This window comes from Ursus maritimus, unplaced genomic scaffold, assembly GCF_017311325.1.
Source record: "Ursus maritimus isolate PB19 unplaced genomic scaffold, ASM1731132v1 scaffold_1, whole genome shotgun sequence".
Lineage (NCBI taxonomy): Eukaryota > Metazoa > Chordata > Mammalia > Carnivora > Ursidae > Ursus > Ursus maritimus.
In genome coordinates, this window is record NW_024423343.1 from 86,551,281 (window position 1) to 86,571,112 (window position 19,832).

Sequence of the window (19,832 nt, forward strand, 5' to 3'; positions counted from 1 at the left end):
AGTCTAAGAGTGCCATCCAGCGCCCTACACTGTCTGCACCTCCAGCTCTCGCCCCTACCTCTCTGACTTCATCTCCCACTAACATTCCCTACCTTTCTCCCATTCCTGCTATATTAACTTCCTAGGTGTCCACGTGCCAGGCAGCACATGATGTTTCTCTCCAGTCCCAACTCAAATGTCACTAAGACCTTCACTACCACTCTATTTACAAATGCAACCTTTCCACTTTCCCCGTGCACACCTTTTATCTATTCAGACATCATCTTTCCCCATAGCTCTTGTCAATCCATGAATGTGTTATGAATTTATCAATGATTTGTCTTCTCCTTTTCCTCCTAAACATAAATTCCGTAGAGGACAGGCACTTTTACCTGTTTTATTTATTGTTAATATTGCCAGTCACTGGAATATTCCTGGTTATAGCATGAGTTTAATGAACACTTATTTGAATGAATAGAATGAAAGAAATGTGCATGGCATAATATGTTGGACATAGCAATTACACCATAAATGGTAGTCCTTGTTTTAAAGACTTTTTTTTTTTTCCAGGAAAGCTAGATTATACATGGTATCTAGTGCTCTAACTATGGAGTCAAAACCACATTTGAATTCCACTAATAATGAAAACTTGGAAAAGTTATTTAATTTCAATGAACATTTGTTTCCTTATCTATAGAATATAACTGCTAACACCATATAGATTCTACTTTTCACAAGTACTGGATGAAATGACAAGTTTGAAATGTCTATTATAGTGTTTGGTCTAAATCAATACAGATTTGTTTTTTCTCGCTTCCTACCCATCTCGTCTTAGTGCTCTTTGATAATTACTTTTTGAGTGCATACCATGTGCCAATCACTATGATTGCCATTGGAAGTCAAAATATGAGATATAGTTCTTGCTCTTGAAGTGCTTACAATCCATCGAGGAGACAAACAGATGAACTAAAAAAGTTTTTTTTCTTTAAAATAATAGAGAAACTAAAATTATAAAAGTTGTCTGGATTAGATAGTACCTAAGCTAAAGGATGGCTGACATTTATCCAAGCATCCAAGCTCCCAGAAATGAGGGAAGTTTTTCCTAGGGAAGCAAATATGCAGAAGCACATGTGAAGAAACACAGCATGTAAGGGAATAGCTGAGTAAGGCAAGCTGGCAAGGTGAAAACCAGGAGTGGCAAAAGACAAGGCCAGGGAATCTGGAAGACATGAGGCTTGTGAGAGTCCTGTATGTTATACTAAAGGACTTAGTTTGCATCCCCTTGTCCCCAGTGGGGGTGGGGATGGAGATGGGAGTATGGCAGAGTCACATCTATGTTTTAGAAAGATAATTATGCCAAATATGTGAAAGACGAATTTCAGTGAGTGGCAGTAACAATAGAGTTTAAGAGTATGGAATTTGTAAAAACACTTCTGCATTCCAATCTCACTGGTTCCACCGCTTCCATTATTTCCCAGCCTATCAACAGATTTGAATTCTGCTAGCAACTTCCACTTACAAGCTAGGTGTCCCTTAGAAAGTTATGCACCTGTCTCAATGTCTCTATCTGTAAAAAAGGGATCAAAATTAGGATAGTTTTCTCCAAAGTGCTATTACAAGCATAAAGGCATTAAACTTATAAAATTAACTTGTAAAGTTTTTACAACTTATTTAACTTGTAGAGTTAAATAATATAATTTAACTAAATGCATTAATTATAGAGTAATTATATGTATAAAATACATATATAATTATATACATATTATATATAAATTACATACATATTACATACATATATAATATATATAATAATATATAAGCTATATAATTAATATGTAAAATTTGTATACATAAGAAATACAGGAGGCTAATTAGAAGGTCATTATTTTATTTTATTTGTAAAATTAAAAATGATTATAGGAGTCTGATTGGTACAGTACCGTTTTCCATTAAGATATTAGTGGTAATAGTGATGGAGAGGAGATGGATTCAGAAATATTTGTGAAGTAAAACCAGCAGAGCCTGATTTTGGCTTCTACCCTCACACGGTTGGTCACAAATTCCCACAAATTCCCACACATACTCTGTTTTTCAGAACTGGTGAGTGACTGGCCAGGTTGGGAGCAGTGGTAGGTTAAGGAGCCTGAGACTTCTTAGGTAGAGTTAGGACTCTAGGGGTTTCCAATTTAGGCAATTCTGGATGTCATTTAATGAAACCTGGGATATAGGAGGAGATGGTTTACATATCCCAGTTCTATCCACCTATTCTTTCAGAAAATATTTATTTGGTACCTAAGTGTACCTATATCATGCTAGGTACATAGATATAATTTCTGCCCTCATAAAGCTTAAGTTCTAATGAAAGAAAAAAAATATGGTTGATATAAGCATCTAATTAATTAATGAAATAAATCCCTAATTAAATAAACAATATTCAATTACAAAGATAATGTTATAAAAAAGTGTAATAAATGCTACTTAAAAATGACAGAAAACAGACTAACATAGGCACTGATCTAGTCTAGAGAATCAGTGAGATTGTGACATTTAAAAAATCTCTGAGAGATATGCAGCAGATAACAAGGGTATATATAAGATGAAGCTAATAAGATAAGCAAGGGTCAAATGTGTGGGGTTTCTTTTTGGCCAAATAAAGCCTTTTTTAAAAAAAGAAAAGCAATAGAAATATATTAAAGTGTTTAAAGTAGGAAATACCCAATCCTGTTTGTATATTTTAAATGGCCCTGTTGGGGCGCCTGGGTGGCATAGCGGTTAAGCATCTGCCTTCGGCTCAGGGCGTGATCCCGGCGTTATGGGATCGAGCCCCACATCAGGCTCCTCTGCTATGAGCCTGCTTCTTCCTCTCCCACTCCCCCTGCTTGTGTTCCCTCTCTCGCTGGCTGTCTCTATCTCTGTCGAATAAATAAATAAAAATCTTTAAAAAAAATGTCCCTGTTAATAGTAATTTATGTGAAATTGGTTAGAGCATGGATAAAGGGTGAGTCTAGCTGGAAGGGTTTTGTAATTGTTCAGGCAGGACAGAGTGGGGGATTGGACCAGCATGGTAGTGATGCAGATACAAAGAAACAGACAACCCTGGGAAATATTTAGAGATGAGATTTTTTTTTGGTAACAGATCTTCACATCTTCCCAAAGGCAGGATCTCAGACTTGTCCCTTCTTATGGTGTGTGTTTGGTAGGGCAGAAAGGGAAAGTCTGGCAGGGAAGAGAAGGAAGAAAAGCAGAACCACTGCCTGTATCCTATTGATCTTCAGCTCAGCTGTCACAGGCTGCCTCCATACGCCCATCCTTAAATACTCGACTCTATCAGTTATACTTGCTGTTCGTATCTGCTCAGGTTGTCCAAGAAGATGTGATCTCTGATATTCTCAGAGCTTCTTTTCACTCCCTATTGTCACCCCCTAAAGACTGTTTCAGTTTCAAATTCCTGACAGCTCTCTTTAGCTGTTGGGAAAACGTTTTGTTCTTTTCCTGGATCCAATATTTTTATGATGGCATATTAGCTACCTATTGCTCAGTAACAAATTCTCCTAAAAGTTAGCTTAAAATATATACATTACCTTAAGTTTCTGTGGGTCAGGAATCTGGGCACAGTTTAACTAGGTTCTCTGATTTGGGGTCTCTCATCAGGCTGCCATTAAGATGCTGGGTGGGTCTCCAGTATGATCCAAAAGCTCAGTTGGAAGAAAGAGGATCCACTCCCAAACTTATTCACATGGTTGTTGGCAGATTTCAGTTCTTTGCTGGCTGTTGGCTGGCAGAAGTTGTCAGTTCCTTGTTATTTGGGTCTCTTCACAGGATGGTTCACAACATAACTAGCATGATCAGAACAGGAACATGAAAATAGCCCGAACGAGAAAGTATAAAACATAGAGAAGTTAGTCTTTATAGCTTATTCTCAGCATTGACGTCCTTCTCTTTTGCCATATTATGTTCAATAGAAACAAGTAACTATATTCTCTGTGCGTGCTCAATTTGAGATTACACAAGGGCATGAATTCCCGTAGGCTGGTATCATTGGGTGTCATTTCAAAGTCTGTCACAAATGGGGCATATCCACAGGGTCTCCGGGACTTTGTGAAACAATTCTTTCTGTTTAACAGAGCTTCCTCCTTCCCAGGGAACAAAGATATTTTCAGAGAGTAGGTAACTTCTGATGTAGCTTTCCTGCCCCCTTCATATATCCAGGTTCTTTCTCAGTACATGCAGCCCACTAAGCCGTGTGCCTTCTTATTGATGGTGATTTTTCTTCTATGTTCCTCTTGTTCATCCTTAAAGTTTTATCTTTGTTGTCCACTCCCAAGTCCCTCACAGTTAATCAAGATAAATCTGGGTCTAGAACACAGTGGTGTACATGGTTCAAGTTTTATTCTATTAGATTCTTAGATATTAGGCAAATCAGAGGAACTGGCCAAAGACTAGGATACATCTCCATGTATCCTATCCAACCTAGAAACTTAAGCTGGACTTCCAAGACACTGTCATCCACGTTTAGAAGTCAATATGTTCAAATATCAGTCCTGGTGCAAATCAAGGCCATGCAATAATTACCATTCATCAAACATCGTATCACGAAACAAACAGGTTATGTTTTTATATACTGTTTCATGAGCTCAGAAAACTAAAATAAACTGGCTATTTTCCTTATGTTGATTCAGAACAAAAGCTTTATAAAAAGACCAATCTTCTTATAATTCTCTGATGGAAATCCTTAATTCTTCAATATTATTATAGTTTTAAGATGAAGTTTTAGCCATCTGAGGCCCATGGGCTTTCATTATCTGGTACCTGCTAACCTCCATTCTCAAATATACTTTTTTCTTCTGGAGCATTTTTCCCTCCAGCCCTTTGAGCCACATAGAGTGCTGCCTCAAGTTTCTGTGCCTTTGAATATGCAGTTCCCCTACTCCCTTGCTGCATTCATCCCTAGTCTTCCATCCTCCCGAGCTTGTCATCCGTCCAAGTGCACCATGTTTTAGAGATCCTTCCTTGATTCTCCACTGTGAAGAATCAGATCTTTAGAAAGGTAACTGCGCTTAGCTCAAACTGTGCAGTTAGCTGGCAGGCTCCAACTGTTAACCCCTTCAAGATTCATCTTGGCTTTTGAGTGAGCATCATGCTTTAGACTTGGCTTTTACCAGAGGCCACACTCAGTTCATTGCCATGTGGGTCTCTCCATGAAGTAGCTCAAAACAAGGCAGCTGACTTCATCTGAGCAAGCAAGCAAGAAGAGCCAGAGGGAGTGCAAATGAGATGAAAGCCACAGCTCTTTACAACCCAATTTCAGAAATGAAACCCCTTCATGCCATATTCCCCTCATTAGAAAAGAGCCACTCAGGGGAGGGGGTTACACAGTGATGTAAATATCAGGAAGCCCAATTCATTGGGAGCCTACCTCACATGGTAAGCTGTTTGTCAACACTGTGGTTTCTCTCTTCATCTTTTCCATAAGAACATTTTCAGTTCAGATCACAAGCATTTATTGAATACTTCGTTTATGCAGGCATACTTCAAAACTATAACATGTGTCTTCCTCTCTCATTAATTTATTTAGCACTCATGTTATTCTGTAAAACTTTAATTCCTACTCATTTAATGTGTATTTATTAAGCATGTACTATGCACCTGAAATTGTACTAGATATTGGAATTTCCAACATGAATAAGGATTTAGAAACAATTTTTAACCTCCACCAATTTTATGTATAATTTTAATTAGGTTCATTTTACAATAGAAATGACCTTTTAAAACTTAATCCTGTAACCATATTTTTATAGAAAAATAATTAGTCTTTGGTATAATGCACACTTCAAGAATTATGCTATCAGGTTAGTTATGCGTTTGGGTTTTTAGAACATGGCAGGATAAATACCCTTATTTGAAAATGCATTATTGCTCCTAATTTTGTTGTTCCTATTAATGTTTTGTTTATGCCATTAAACCAGCTGCAGTGATTTAGATTCCTGTTTATAATAATGTGTGAACCCAGACATTTATAGTCAGAACATGAAAATGAACTAGCCTAGTATATTCACAATGGTTGCAGTACTCTCTCTCTCTCTTTTAATACTGCTGATTGATTGTACATTAGTTTGCATTAAACTTAAAGTTGTATTCCCCTTGCAAATTGCTTTTCTCCTTTACTCCAAAATATATCATAAATTAATTGTGAAACTACTAAGCACACAGCTACAGGATGGAAAACAACTGCTTTAAGACAGACCAAAATGATACATGTGGTTCCTAGAAGTCTATCTACTGGGTTGTGTACCACATTAAAACAAGTATAGCTTGATCTGACCAAGAGTTATAAGGTCTGGTTCTCAGAATCATTCTGCCTCTGTCACAGTAGAAAGAGCAGAGGGTGGAAAGTAGAGGAGATAAGATGTGATAGATCAGTAACATGGAGTAATAATGACAGTTTGACATTCTAAGTATAAACAATCTGACAATAACTGAGTCCAAGGTAAAAGAATAGAAACGTAAGACTAAGCTAATAAAGAGATTTATCCAGGGAGAGCCATAGCTGTTGTTGGGCTATTTTTTTAAAGTGGGTTCCATGCATACATACAAATTTTTTTAAAAAAATAAGTAAATAAATAAATGCATTGATTAAAATCTTAGAAATGTTTTAATTACTTAACTTTTTACTATGAATCTTTTTTTAGATGTTTGGTAAAACTCTTAGGGCACATGATATATAAAATATTAACTTGTGCCGTGGAAGCACTAACCATTAACAAGTGTTTGTTCTGCTGACCTCTGACTCAATCTGGAAGATTTGGGGTTACATTTACCCCTGGGATGGGGCACCTAGGTGGCTCAGTCAGTTAAGTGTCTGCCTTCTGCTCAGGTCATGATCCTAGGGTCATGGGATTGAGCCCCATGTTGGCGGGGGTTCCCTGCTCAGTAGGGAGTCTTCCTTTCCCTCTCCCTCTGTGCCCACCCTCACTTGTGCTCTCTTGCTCTTGCTCTGCTCTCTTTCTCAAATAAATAAATAAAATCTTGAAAAAAAACAAAACAAAACATAAAACCAAAAAACAATTACCCATGGGGGACAAAGGAAAGATTTTTACCAGGGTTCAGCAAATAAAAGATGTCAATTAACTCTATAGTCTCTCTGAGATTGGAGAAGAAAAATAAAACCTAGATTCTAGGCATGAGACTGAAAATACTTTTAAATGAACTTATTTTGATAGAATCAGTTTATCTCCTTTGCCCTAGAATAGACAAAATTGCTACTTTGTGGCAAATGCGGTGGGGTGGCAATTTGCCTACATGGGACATTTAGCAATGTCTGAAAACATTTTTTTTTTAAGATTTTATTTATTTATTTGATATAGAGAGAAAGCCAGCGAGAGAGGGAACACAAGCAGGGGGAGTGGGAGAGGAAGAAGCAGGCTCTCAGTGGAAGAGCCTGACGTGGGGCTCGATCCCAGAACGCTGGGATCACGCCTTGAGCCGAAGGCAGACGCTTAACGACTGCGCCACCCAGGAGCCCCACGAAAACATTTTTTATTATTATAGTTGGAGAGGTGATAGTGCTATCTAGTGAGTAGAGGCCAGGGGTGCTGCTAACCATCCTACAATGCATAGGACATCCCCCCACAACAAAGAGTTATCAGGCCTCAAATGTCAGTAGTGCCAGGGTTGAGAAACCTGAGGTAGGCATAAAGTGGACACTGAGAGAAAAGGTGGAGAAAAGCAGAACGGAGAATGTGGTATTTGTGTCCCCTCTTCCAATGCAAGTCAAGAGGAAGGAACAACAGAGTTCCTTGCAAGACCAGGACAAGTCTAAATGAAGAAAACACATATTTTCTAAGTACAGCACAAGAAAGGAAACCCACAAACATGCCCTGGAGAAAAACAATGACATGTAGGCATGAGAAGTACTCAGATAAGCTCCTTAGTTTTCCACAGGTCTGAAGGTAGCATGAGAAGATCTTTAAGTTCCCCCATAGGCCCAGAGTGAACTGCGGGACTAACTGGGAGAGTGAGCCAAGAAACCACTCCAAGGAAAAGGGTGCTCACCTCGGATGGGTGCACATGCCCAACCCATGGGGAACTCCCTAGGGGCTGGATATGGGCCAAGGCCAGCACCCGGCTCTGTCCAAGATACCCAGACCTGAGCACATGAGCCAGCCTAGACCAGCTCTGGAGTATAATGAGATAGGCCAAGTGATAGGCCAGGCAATTCCTACCATGTTTCTGTTCAGCTAAGACCCTAAAGGGATGAGACCCCTCCATCCCTTGCTACCACCTCACACTCTCTGTGCTGAACCACTGCTGGGAACCAGTGCCCAGGGACTATTTCACATGACTTAACAAGTAAACTGGGAGGAAAGAAAGATCTTTTAAGGAGAAAACAATGGTATGGAAATGAAACTTTGAAATCAATGAAGTGCTCCTGAAGTGGCTAAGCTCTTCTGAAGTGGCCTGAAAAGTTGTGCAGTAGGACTGAATTTACTGAAAGCTCATATAATAAGTCATCTGACAGAGCTTCAAAAATTAGTCAAGAAAAATTCCATTTTTTTATACCTCTGTTATATGGACTGTTGTAACTGTGAAATATCATGCCTATTACAATGCTTCTGGTGCTTTTTATTTCTTGACATTGAACAGTAAACTGTGAGAGACAGGACCTCTGATATAACTAACTATAACCTTCTCTTTGCTTTACTATTTCATTCTTAAAAATTGCATCCCTTAATGACATGGGGCCATATGTCAATGGTTTATGTTTTGGCATCATGTATCCCTCATTAACTCTTACTTATTCTTTTTGTCTGAACTTAACTTCTCTTCCACCTGGAAACTTTCCCTAACCACTCCAGATTAGGTTAAAAGCCCCCGAAATACTTTTTCATAGTACTTAATAAACTTTACTGAAATTCTTTATCAAATTATTCATTTTCTTTGAAGACAAGGTCAATGGTTATGGCTTGTCATGGACTTCCCAGTGCCTAATACAGTACTTAACACATTATAGTCATTAATAAATGTAGGTTTTTCTAATGAAGCTATTAAATATGTTGAAACCTGCAATGATAGTTAAGTTTTAGCAGCTAATTATAGCCCTTGTAATCCCTCCCCAATTTTCTACATTCAAAAGTCTTATTTGTGTCACACATATGAGTATCACTTATGAAAATTATTTGTTTTTAAGAATCAATTTTGAGACTGTGTTGCTTCCTATTTCCTGGGTGATAAAAAGTAGGACCATAACTTTTAAGGGAGGATGATAAATTACGTATTTGAGTTGGAGGCTCCTAAGGGCAGGATATTGTGCTGTTTCATAGAACCAAATGCACATAACAAATATTAACTGGTTTCCCTTGAATGAAGGAGAAAATGTGAAGAATACCATAGGCTTTAGAGGCTGGCACAATCAATGTAGAGTGTTGATTCCACTGTTTACCAATTTTGTGATCTTGGAAAGAACCTTTTCAAGTATCTGTTTCTTAATATGCAAAAATGGGCATAACAATACCTAATTTTATTTTTGCTGACTATATATTTATGTGTGTGCATGTGAGAGAGAAAGAAAAAAGAAAAGAAAAGAAAAGAAAAGAAAAGAAAAGAAAAGAAAAGAAAAGAAAGGAAAAAAAGAGAAAAGAAAAGAAAAAAGAAAAAGGAGAATTTTCATCTAGATCCTAGTATAGGCTGAATAATAATCCAATTTCTCCCCATAAAAATATTAACTGTCTACCTCAGATTTCTAATTCTGCTGATGGGAGAAGTCAATTTGTTTCTTCTTTCTTTCTTTCTTTCTTTCTTTCTTTCTTTCTTTCTTTCTTTCTTTCTTTCATTCTTTCTCTCTTTTTCTTTTTAAAGACAGAAAGAGCACATGCACACTACGGGGAGGGAGGGGCCGAGAAAGAGGGAAAGACAATCCTTAAGCAGGCTCCATGCCCAGCAAAGAGCCCACTGCGGGGCTCGATCTTAGGACCCTGAGATCATGACCTGAGCTGAAATCAAGAATCAGATGCTTAACCAACTGAACCACCCAGGCTCCCCAGTCAATTGGTTTCTTAAATGATACCTTCTACTGAACCAGAGGGGCTCCTCTGCCATTATTATTATTATTAAATCTTCAAGCTCCTCACAAATGAAAATAACTCAAGTTGCTCTGGACTCCTAAAGCCATAGTATGTGATGCAACATTTGTTGGATTCCTGGTGATTAATTTATGAGCCTACTCCATCACCAAAACATTTAAGTTTGGGAAATTTCTTAAAAATAGAGAATTCCCTTTGACAAAACTTGCTAATGTAGGTTAAAAAAAAAAAAAATACATGTCCTCTTTCCCCTTGATGAGCCGAACTGAGGAAACTAAGGTCTGTAGAATGTCAAAAGTTGGTGATACACAGAGTTAACAGAATGGAGGTACTGAAACTGACCTATTTTGTGATAGAACTGATGACTAAAGATGTAATTTGTCTGGCTTTTAATCCTACCACACTGAATTGGAAGAGAAAGAATAATTATATATGGTCTTGAAATCAGTTATTTAAAAAAATCCTTTAGGATACAAATTTAATATCCATTTTATGATTAAATTCTGCCATTATATTCCCAGAGCCTCTGGATAAAGTCCCATCTCTCTGGTTTAATACAGCTTCTTGTGATCTGCCTCCTTCCTGTCTCTCCACCTCCTTCCTGTTGTTCATCCCCATTTTATGCTACATTCCAGCCACACTGAAGTACTTGTGATTCTCAAATAAACTGTGTTATTTTACCCTTTTGTGACCTTGCCCTCCTACTCAGAGTTTATCACTCACATCTACTGTGCTTTACATTTCAATTTATTTATTCAACCAACCTTTATTAAGTACTTTCTGTGTCTCCCTTATAGCAGAAGTTTCTCAGGAAATACAATGCTAAAAACATGACCTCTTTCTTCAGAGGGTTTGAGATCTTATAAAGGGAGACCTGTAGATAAATAAATGTTCAGAGATGATATGGTGGATGCAATGGAAGGGGATATTGCATACAATGGAGGGTGTGGAAAATTCCAAAGGGGTAAGAGGATTTGAAACAAGATTCAGAGAGGTGATCATGATTGAGCTGAGTTTTAAATGAAGGCTAGAAGGCAGAGAGAGCTGTGGAGTAAAAGGTAGGGTTATGAAACTCCCTGGTGTGTTATGAAAAAGTATTATGAGGAACTACAAACATAATGGCATAGTGGTGAACAGTTAATAGGGTAGGTCTAGAGTCTAAGATCGGAGTCTGGATTTAGACTTTGGGTGCCTATCCCTGTGTATATACTCAAACCGTCCAATTTCCTCATCTGTAAAAGGTAGATAATCATTTTCCACAGTGTCATAAAAATTAATTGAGAGCATATAAAGCACTTGGCTTGAGTATATTATAAGAACACAAAAATATTATTTTGTTTTGTTTATGTTATTATTCTGGAGGCTGTATGGTGTGAGGGAGTGGTTTGTGGTGAGAGACAGAATTAGAATGGTAACACGGTGCTAATTAAAAGGCTTGATATGCCATATATGTGGTAGACAAAATAATAGGTATCCTTGTCCTAATTCCCAGAGCCAGAGAATATGTTAGTTTATGTGGCAAAAGGGACTTTGCAGATGTGATTAAGTTAACAATCTTGAGACGGGAGATTATCCTGGATTATCTGGGTGTGCTCAGTGTAATTGCAATGGTTTATGAGGGGGAGAGGAGGCAGAAGAGTCAGAATCAGAGGACATATGAGGAGGAAAACGGAAGTCAGGAAGGAGAGAAATATGAAGATGCCACACTGCTGGGTTGGAAGATCGAGGAAGGCACCATGAGTTAAGGAATGCAGGCACCCTCCAGAAGCTGAAAAGGTGAGGAAACAGCCTCCAAAGCCTCTAAAAGACACTGTGGACATCTTGATTTTAGGACTTTTTGAACTTTAGAAAGTATAAGATAATAAATTTGTGTGGTTTTAAGCCAATAAGTTTGCAGTAATTTGTTACAGCAGCAATAGGAAACTGTAACACACATAAACATAGAATGAATATATCCTATGATCAATGGAAAATTAATAGGATTTTAAAAAAGGAATCAAGCTGTCAGATGTGCAATTTAGAAATAATTTCATAGTCGCAATTTTAAAAAAAGGTTGAATCAGAGATGAGAGATACTGAAAATAATGGAAATCAGAGGAGGAAACTTTTCAGAATCTAGGATGAAATAAAGAGGGTTGGATAAAGGTGCTATGCAGAAATGGAGGGGTGCCCGGGTGACTCAGTTGGTTGTGTGTTGACTGTTGGTTTCCGCTCAGGTCATGATTTCATGGGTTGTGAGACAGCCTCATGTCAGGCTCCACTCTCAGTGGGGAGTCTGCTTGAAGATTTTCTCCCTCTGTCCCTCCCCCCACTCTCTGTTGTCTCTAAAAATAAATAAATCTTTAAAAAAAATGGAATCAGGGGCTCTTGGGTGGTTCAGTAGGTTAAGCGTCTGACTCCTCTTGATTTTTGGCTCAGGTCACGATCTAGGGATCCTGAGATGGAGCCCTGCATTGGGCTGCAAGCTCAGCACAGAGTTTGCTGGAGATTTTCTCTTGCTCTCCCTCTGCCCCTCCTACTCTCTCGCTCCCTCTCTACAGTAAATAAAATCTTTTAAAAAAAGAGAAAATATTAAAAAAAAAAGAAAGAAAAGGAATCAGATTTTATTACCTCTGAAGCATATTTAATTTATAAACCTGTGAAAAAAACACCAAATTACAAACACAAAAGCAAGTGAATAAGTATTTAGAATGAGAAACAAATTAAACTATTTTATAAAGTGATAGATACCACAAACATCAAAAATTTTAGAAAAATAATGTAATTTAACTTTTATGAATCAATTAATTAAAATTAATTAATTAATTTTTATTTGAGCCTAACACAAATCTGTAATGCTTTTCCCTCTGTAGGTCTATAGCCCGTTCCAAGGTCTTAGTAGAGACGGAAAAAGTGACAGGGCCTCTGGAATGTAAGCTTCATTAGTTTTACAGCAGATCTGCTTCCTATATGAATACAAAAGACTGGAGACAATTGGGGGTTATGGTTTGAGTGCTTGGATGGATGCTGCTTCCTCTGATGTAGCATTTAGAATATGATAATAAGGCCTTTTTAAGTTTACATCTAAATTCCTAGAGGATAGAGACTGTATTCTACCTGGTACAGCATTTGGATGAATGACTATCATAAAGTATGCAGCTTTAAATGAAATGTACATACACATTTGCATTTTAAAGACATATGGCTTTGTTTTGTGGTAGCATTATATAAACTAAAAAATTAGGGTAACTTTACTTAATGTAAAAACTCTTTGCTGCGATATGCACCACAGGCTATAATCACAGTGAAACTATTTCATTTTTTGATTACAGAAGTTTTTTTATTTGTTTTAGAGAAAAGCCTCTGAAAATTTTAAAACAATAATTTTAGCCATATAAAGTTATGGTTAGAAAACAGCTGACCACTTTGAGTTAAAAAAAAATCAGCTTTCATTTCAAAAAATATTTTTTAAAAATACATGTTATTACACTATGCAAAATAATTGATAACAAAATCAAATTCATTTTTTGGTATCATAATTTAATTAGATTGTGAGTTAATTATAATCTCTATTTTTTTATTTAGTTGTCTTGGTAATACATTAACTCTAAGTTTTACTTTAGACCAAGTCCTAATATTATTCAGTATAGAAACAGACTATCATTCTATTGCAATAAATTTATTACATCCAATCAATGCATTTGATCCATCAAGGGTGACAACATCCACCCACAAAATATTTTGCCAAGGAAATTTTACTTAAATTTTAGGAACACTACACCAAAAAGAAGTTAATTCTATGGTGATAATTAAAGCATATAGCCAAATATATTCTTGTAAGCCTCCGAAGACAGTATAAAAGATGTATGCTGGAGAATAACTTGGTATTTTAATCAACATCTTTCTAAAGTAAATTCAGGTAACTAAATAATAATTCTGACTATATTTTTTTATCAAATCCATTAATGTCATCTTAGCTGTATTTGGTATATCACTGAGGACTTTCATTAAAGGTAAAGAATGATTGTTGCAAAGACCCTACTTATGTATGTGTATGTGCATTCAAGTGCACGTATATGAGAAAGATAACAGGAGAATATCAACTTCCGACGGCTGTGAACAAGTCAGAATCTTCCGTGTTTGTCGCTTTGGAGTTCCAAAAATCAAATATTACTTTGACTATGACAAGTAATTTAGTTTTTCAAGTATCTACTCTGTGTAGGATATTGTGATGTTCAAGAGGATAAAATAATCCCTGAAATTTCAACAAACTCTCTAATATCTACCCATCCAATTTGTTATACCCTAGATAAAATTAAATACCTGGGAATTATATAATTTAAAGGATGTCATATTTATTCTCTTTTTTTACATCCATTTCTTTTAAAACCTGAGACACAATCGCAATAATATCCTTGAAGTGAGCAAATCGTCCTTGTTTGAGAATGAATTTCCTTTTTTTGAAATAGCCAAAAAGAACCCAATTTGGATGCCATCCTAGTGAATAATGTTCCTGATCAAACTAGCTGATACAATTTTTGGTCAGAAACAAGATATCACTCTAAAGATATGAATTTGATTCATTTTTGTGGCTGGGAAGATAGGTAATGCAAATTTAAAATGGTTTTGAATAATATAGGCTCATGAAAAAATATGCGATGCCTTCCCAGTCAGTGATTAGAAAGGGCCATCAGGATTTTGGGTAAGGAAGCTAATGATTTAGAGGTTTCTGGTACAGTCTGTGCTTTTCCTTCACAATCCTGACTCAATTCATTCTTATATAATATGCCCTTTATAGTATAAACACCTAAAACACGGAAATGATACTGACTCCATTTTCTGCGAAGTATTTACCCTGTATTGTCTTGAGACCCAAATAACCTGATTTAATTCCAATTAGCAATTAAATAATTGAATTCTAATTATATCAAATGAGCTCTAGATACTAAAAAATTGCACAATTGATGTATAATTTATCCACACCAATTAGGATGATGTGATTATATTATTAAGTTCATACTAATCCTCTTCTAGAAAGGTTAAACCAGAAAATACTGAACAGTAATTCAGATGATACTTGATAGAGAATTAGGAACCTAAATTAAAAGTTAAAAAAGAAAAGGATATAGCTTAGTGTTCAAATAAAACCCTTCGAAGTTCAAAACTTTTAATTACTCAGAGACAGAAATTTAATTCAGTAAATAGCAATTTATCTTCAGATGCTGTGCTAGTGTGTTTTATTTCTTGGTGTGGTGGATTAAAAATGAAATGTGACTGGCATTCTACACTGATAATTGGAACCATGTCTTGTCTTTTGCTTTACCTTGCCAAGCAATCGCTGGAGTACATTTAAAAAAATAAAAAAAGTTTAAAAAATTTTTTAAAAGTCCAGGCCCTCATAAACACACAAAACCAAAGATCTGCCTAGAATTTTTCTTTTCTTTTCTTTTCCTTTTTTTCTGTTCATATTTATTATCACTGAATTATTTTGAATGGATTGATTGTATATAAGCTTCATTTACCTCAAGGCTCACATATTTTAATAATTTGGCTAATGAGAGAAACTCAGAACATATGACTCTAATTAGTGAGGCATATATAAAAGTTGTATTTTTTTTTCTGTGATACAGAAATCTTCACATTTATTTTCGTTTCTCATTTATTATTGTTTTAATGACCAACTTACAATGATTTGGAACAATTTAAGAGTCTTGTATAGATGAAACAAAATATTTGTATAAGAAATATTAGAAAAAACATTGAATAACTTTTGTTCTACTTGGTACTTTGTTTAGAAAATAGCAAGTATCTATTTGCAATTAAATATCATATGATTGTTAAATCTCCCAGCCACTGAAAACAGGCTAATAGAGCAACTTGGGCCTCTCGGATACTGTTGGTAGAACCAAAGTGTTTTAATAGAATTTTGGTAACTCTGTAATATGTATTATTATTGATAAAAATGAATTGTTATAAAAATTGCCACTTTAATTTTAAGGCTCAGTTTTTACTGAGATATTTATAAAGCATGACTCATTTGTGCTAACTGGGAAGTGCATGCACGTGCACACACACGTACACACACAGGGTGCCCAAATTTCATTTTTGAAATGCCATTTTTAAAAAGTTTACATTTTATTTTTTTTTAATTCAAGTCAGTTAACATATGTACTACTAGTTTCAGGGTAGAGTTGAGTGATTTATTCCTTTGCATATAAAAAATTTCATTTTAAAGACAACTATCACCAACATTGGGTAATGTCAATGAGCGGTACACTGATGAGCTGGAGAAGGGCACGCCTCTGCCTTATCACCCAGTCTCCTGCTGTTTTACTTTCCTACAGGGAGAGCTAGTGGGAAGGTAAGCTTGCCCAACATAACTGCCAGCTTTTTGTAGCTTTTTTTCATTCTAGATCGTCTTTCATTCTGCCCTAGTTGTCATTTGTTTATCATTTATAGCTCTCGCTTTAAATATATATTCCTGTCACTGCCTCTCCTCCTAAACTTTTCAGTTTCTTTTATTTTTAACTTAAAACTAAGTGGTTCCATACCAAGACATTTTCAGAAAATTCCCCTTTTATTAATTGAAGAAAACTGAAACTGAATTGTTTGAATTGTCTAAACTTAAAATGACAAGCTTCAGGGACAGAATTGTATTTCTTCTAAATGTTTTGCAGAATCTAGGGCATTCCAGGTGCTGTGTTTCCACGTAAAGGATTCCTTTCTTTACTCATACAAAGAACAGGCAAGTATTTATGAAGCTAATGCTGAAAGGCAGAAGAAATCCTTAAATCCTCCTCAACTTAAGACTGTTGAGAAAACAGCTTACAGAGGACTTACAGTCTTGTTTCTGAAACACAGCTCAATTCTCCCCAATGTATTGCTTTATTCATAATGTGAAATTTTAGTATCAAAATGTCAAATAAAGGGGAGAATATTATTTCTACAAAAGTGAGCACACAAGAGGGGATACAAGTACCAGGAGAGGAATCCTGTTTTTTTAACAGACTGATTAAGCGTGATACATATTCAAAAGTCCAACTATGTATACACATACCCAGCCCCACAAAACAGTTCAAAAGTAACCATGGTCTATTCAGAATGGAGGTATCTATATTGGTATCAATATAGATCTTGATCTGACTTCTGTGTTTGTCCTTAAACATTGATCTCTTTTCTATTTTTTAATTTTTATTAGGTCTTGGAGTATTTTATTTATTTATTTATTTATTTATTTATTTATTTATTTAAGGATTTTATTTATTTATTTGACAGAGAGAGAGAAAGAGCACAAGCAGAGGGAACAGAGGGAGAGGGAGAAGCAGGCTCCACATGGAGAAGGGACCCTGATGTGGGGATCAATCCCAGGACCCTGGGATCATGTCTTAGTGGAGGAGCCTGACGTGGGGCTCGATCCCAGAACTCTGGAATCACGCCCTGAGCCGAAGGCAGACGCTTAACCGCTGTGCCACCCAGGCGCCCCAATAATTTGTCATTCTTGTTTCATCTAGTCCACTAGTACTTTTTCTTGGAGTATTTTATTTATTTATTTGACAGAGAGAGAGAAAGAGCACAAGCAGAGGGAACAGAGGGAGAGGGAGAAGCAGGCTCCACATGGAGAAGGGACCCTGATGTGGGGATCAATCCCAGGACCCTGGGATCATGACCTGTGCCGAAGGCAGATGCTTAACCGACTGAAGCCACCCAGGCATTCTTTCCTGGAGTATTTTTTTTTTTAGTTTCAGATTTCATTTGTATTTGTTTATAAACATTTAAGTCTCTATATGTTATTAATGAGGAGTAGATCTCTGATAAAGGTGGACATAGGCAGGACTAGGCATGTATGAACTGGATATGAGAACCATGTAATCAATCATTATGACAACCTTGTTTTTTATTAGGGTTATTGACATACTAAAGGCTTAGGGAGTAGGGAGATATTCAACCTGTAAAACGACTCAGTTTTATCAAAATCAGATCCAAAAGGTCAGGCTGGAGCCTGCAGGCCCACCGTGACCTTACTGAGATGGTTCTCCTAAATTTTCTGCCAGGATCCAAGGTCCTGATTCTGCTGTTTCCCCATTTGACGGCAGGCACCTAAGATAAACTGCACTGCCAGAAAGAACACATTATTAATATTAGTCAACTTTGAGCATACCAGTGTTTTGAAAATAATGTTAGCTGTTTATTTATTTTTCCCATCAAGTTATCTTTCTGTTTGTGTAGAATTTAGCTCATATGAGCAAAAGGTCTTCTGTGGCTTGAGCGTCCTGTTTTCATTTTCCTCCTCCCACTCACTCCACCCTAATTCCTTTCAGTTGTGTCTTCCCTCTGTCCTCCCTGAGTCACACTCCATGCCAGGATCATACATGCTCTAAAAGGTGCAGGGAGTGGACACAAATAGAACGGTATTTACATCCTTCTTCTAATAATACCCGTGAGACTTTGAGAAATATGCTTCATCTCTGCAATTTTCCTTATTTGTTAAAAGGTATAAGAAAATAACTCAAAAGTCAATTGTGAGTGTTAAATAAGGAATGTGAAATGATTAACTCAGCGCCTGGCATATAGCAAGTATTTTCTAAATAGCAGCTATACTATGGTTCTGCTTAGTTTGGCGATACAAAGGCATCCAATAGATTGTGAATATCAGCCACACATCACTACTGCGAATTGATTGAGAACTGGAAAAGGAATTAGTCTTTTATCGCATCCTCAGTTACAGTCCAAAGTGAGCTTTTTGTTCTCTACGCTAAACTGGGATACATTTTACGGCAGGCATTTTATACTATGTTTTCTCTCTACAAGTCCAAGCACAATACTAGATGTACGGTAGATACTGATAAAATAATTGCTAAATTTAAATATTATCATCGCTGATATCCATGTCCTGAGGAAGATGGGACTACTTCATCAGATCTGAAATATTATTTTCATTAGATAATAAATTAAAATGCTTAAATTACTCATAACTTTTATTTTCTCATGTATTAATTTTTATTTTTGTTCGTCATCTTTCAGTTGTACATAGAAAAACATTTTTACATAATTCCTACTACATAGTATATAGACTCTAAGTAGGACATTTAAAAATGAGATAACCCCTTGAATATAAGGTTATATTAGTACTATATTAATGCTATATTCGTATATCATTACTGATTTTTCTTTTGTCTTAACATTAGTCTTGTTCCTTATCCAAATAGCTAAGAGTCGAGAAACAAGAACGAGAATATATCATCCATGTGCTGCCTCTGCATGATTCCATGCCTCCATTTGACCCTTTTAAATTATTCTCCCAACTCTCAAGAAAAAAAAAAAAAGTCCTAGTAAAGTGAATGCATGTACTTGCTTTTCAACAAACAAAAACAAGTTCTAAATGTTTAAAATATCTAAAAAAGATACTATCAAAAAGATACAGTATTCATGGGTTTATGATCTAGTGTGAATGGAAATCAATTCTCAACTCCTGTATATAAACAATTAATCTAGTGTTTAATTATTTAACTATCATGCATGACTAGGAGAGCTATTTGGGGAAAAGAAACTATATATAATTCAAGGAGTATATAATTTGTTATTTTCATGCTTAAATGCCTCCTTACTCAGAATTGTGTAGCATCAGAGTATATACATGGTTAAATCCTGCTGTGTTTGAAATTAGCCACATTAAACACCCATTGGTGTGATTAGTACAACTCAGCAGACTCTGGGTTGTTGAACTAATATATATTCATTTGTGTCTATATTCTTATAAGACAATGATTTGGTTGATCGTATTATTTACAATTTTTT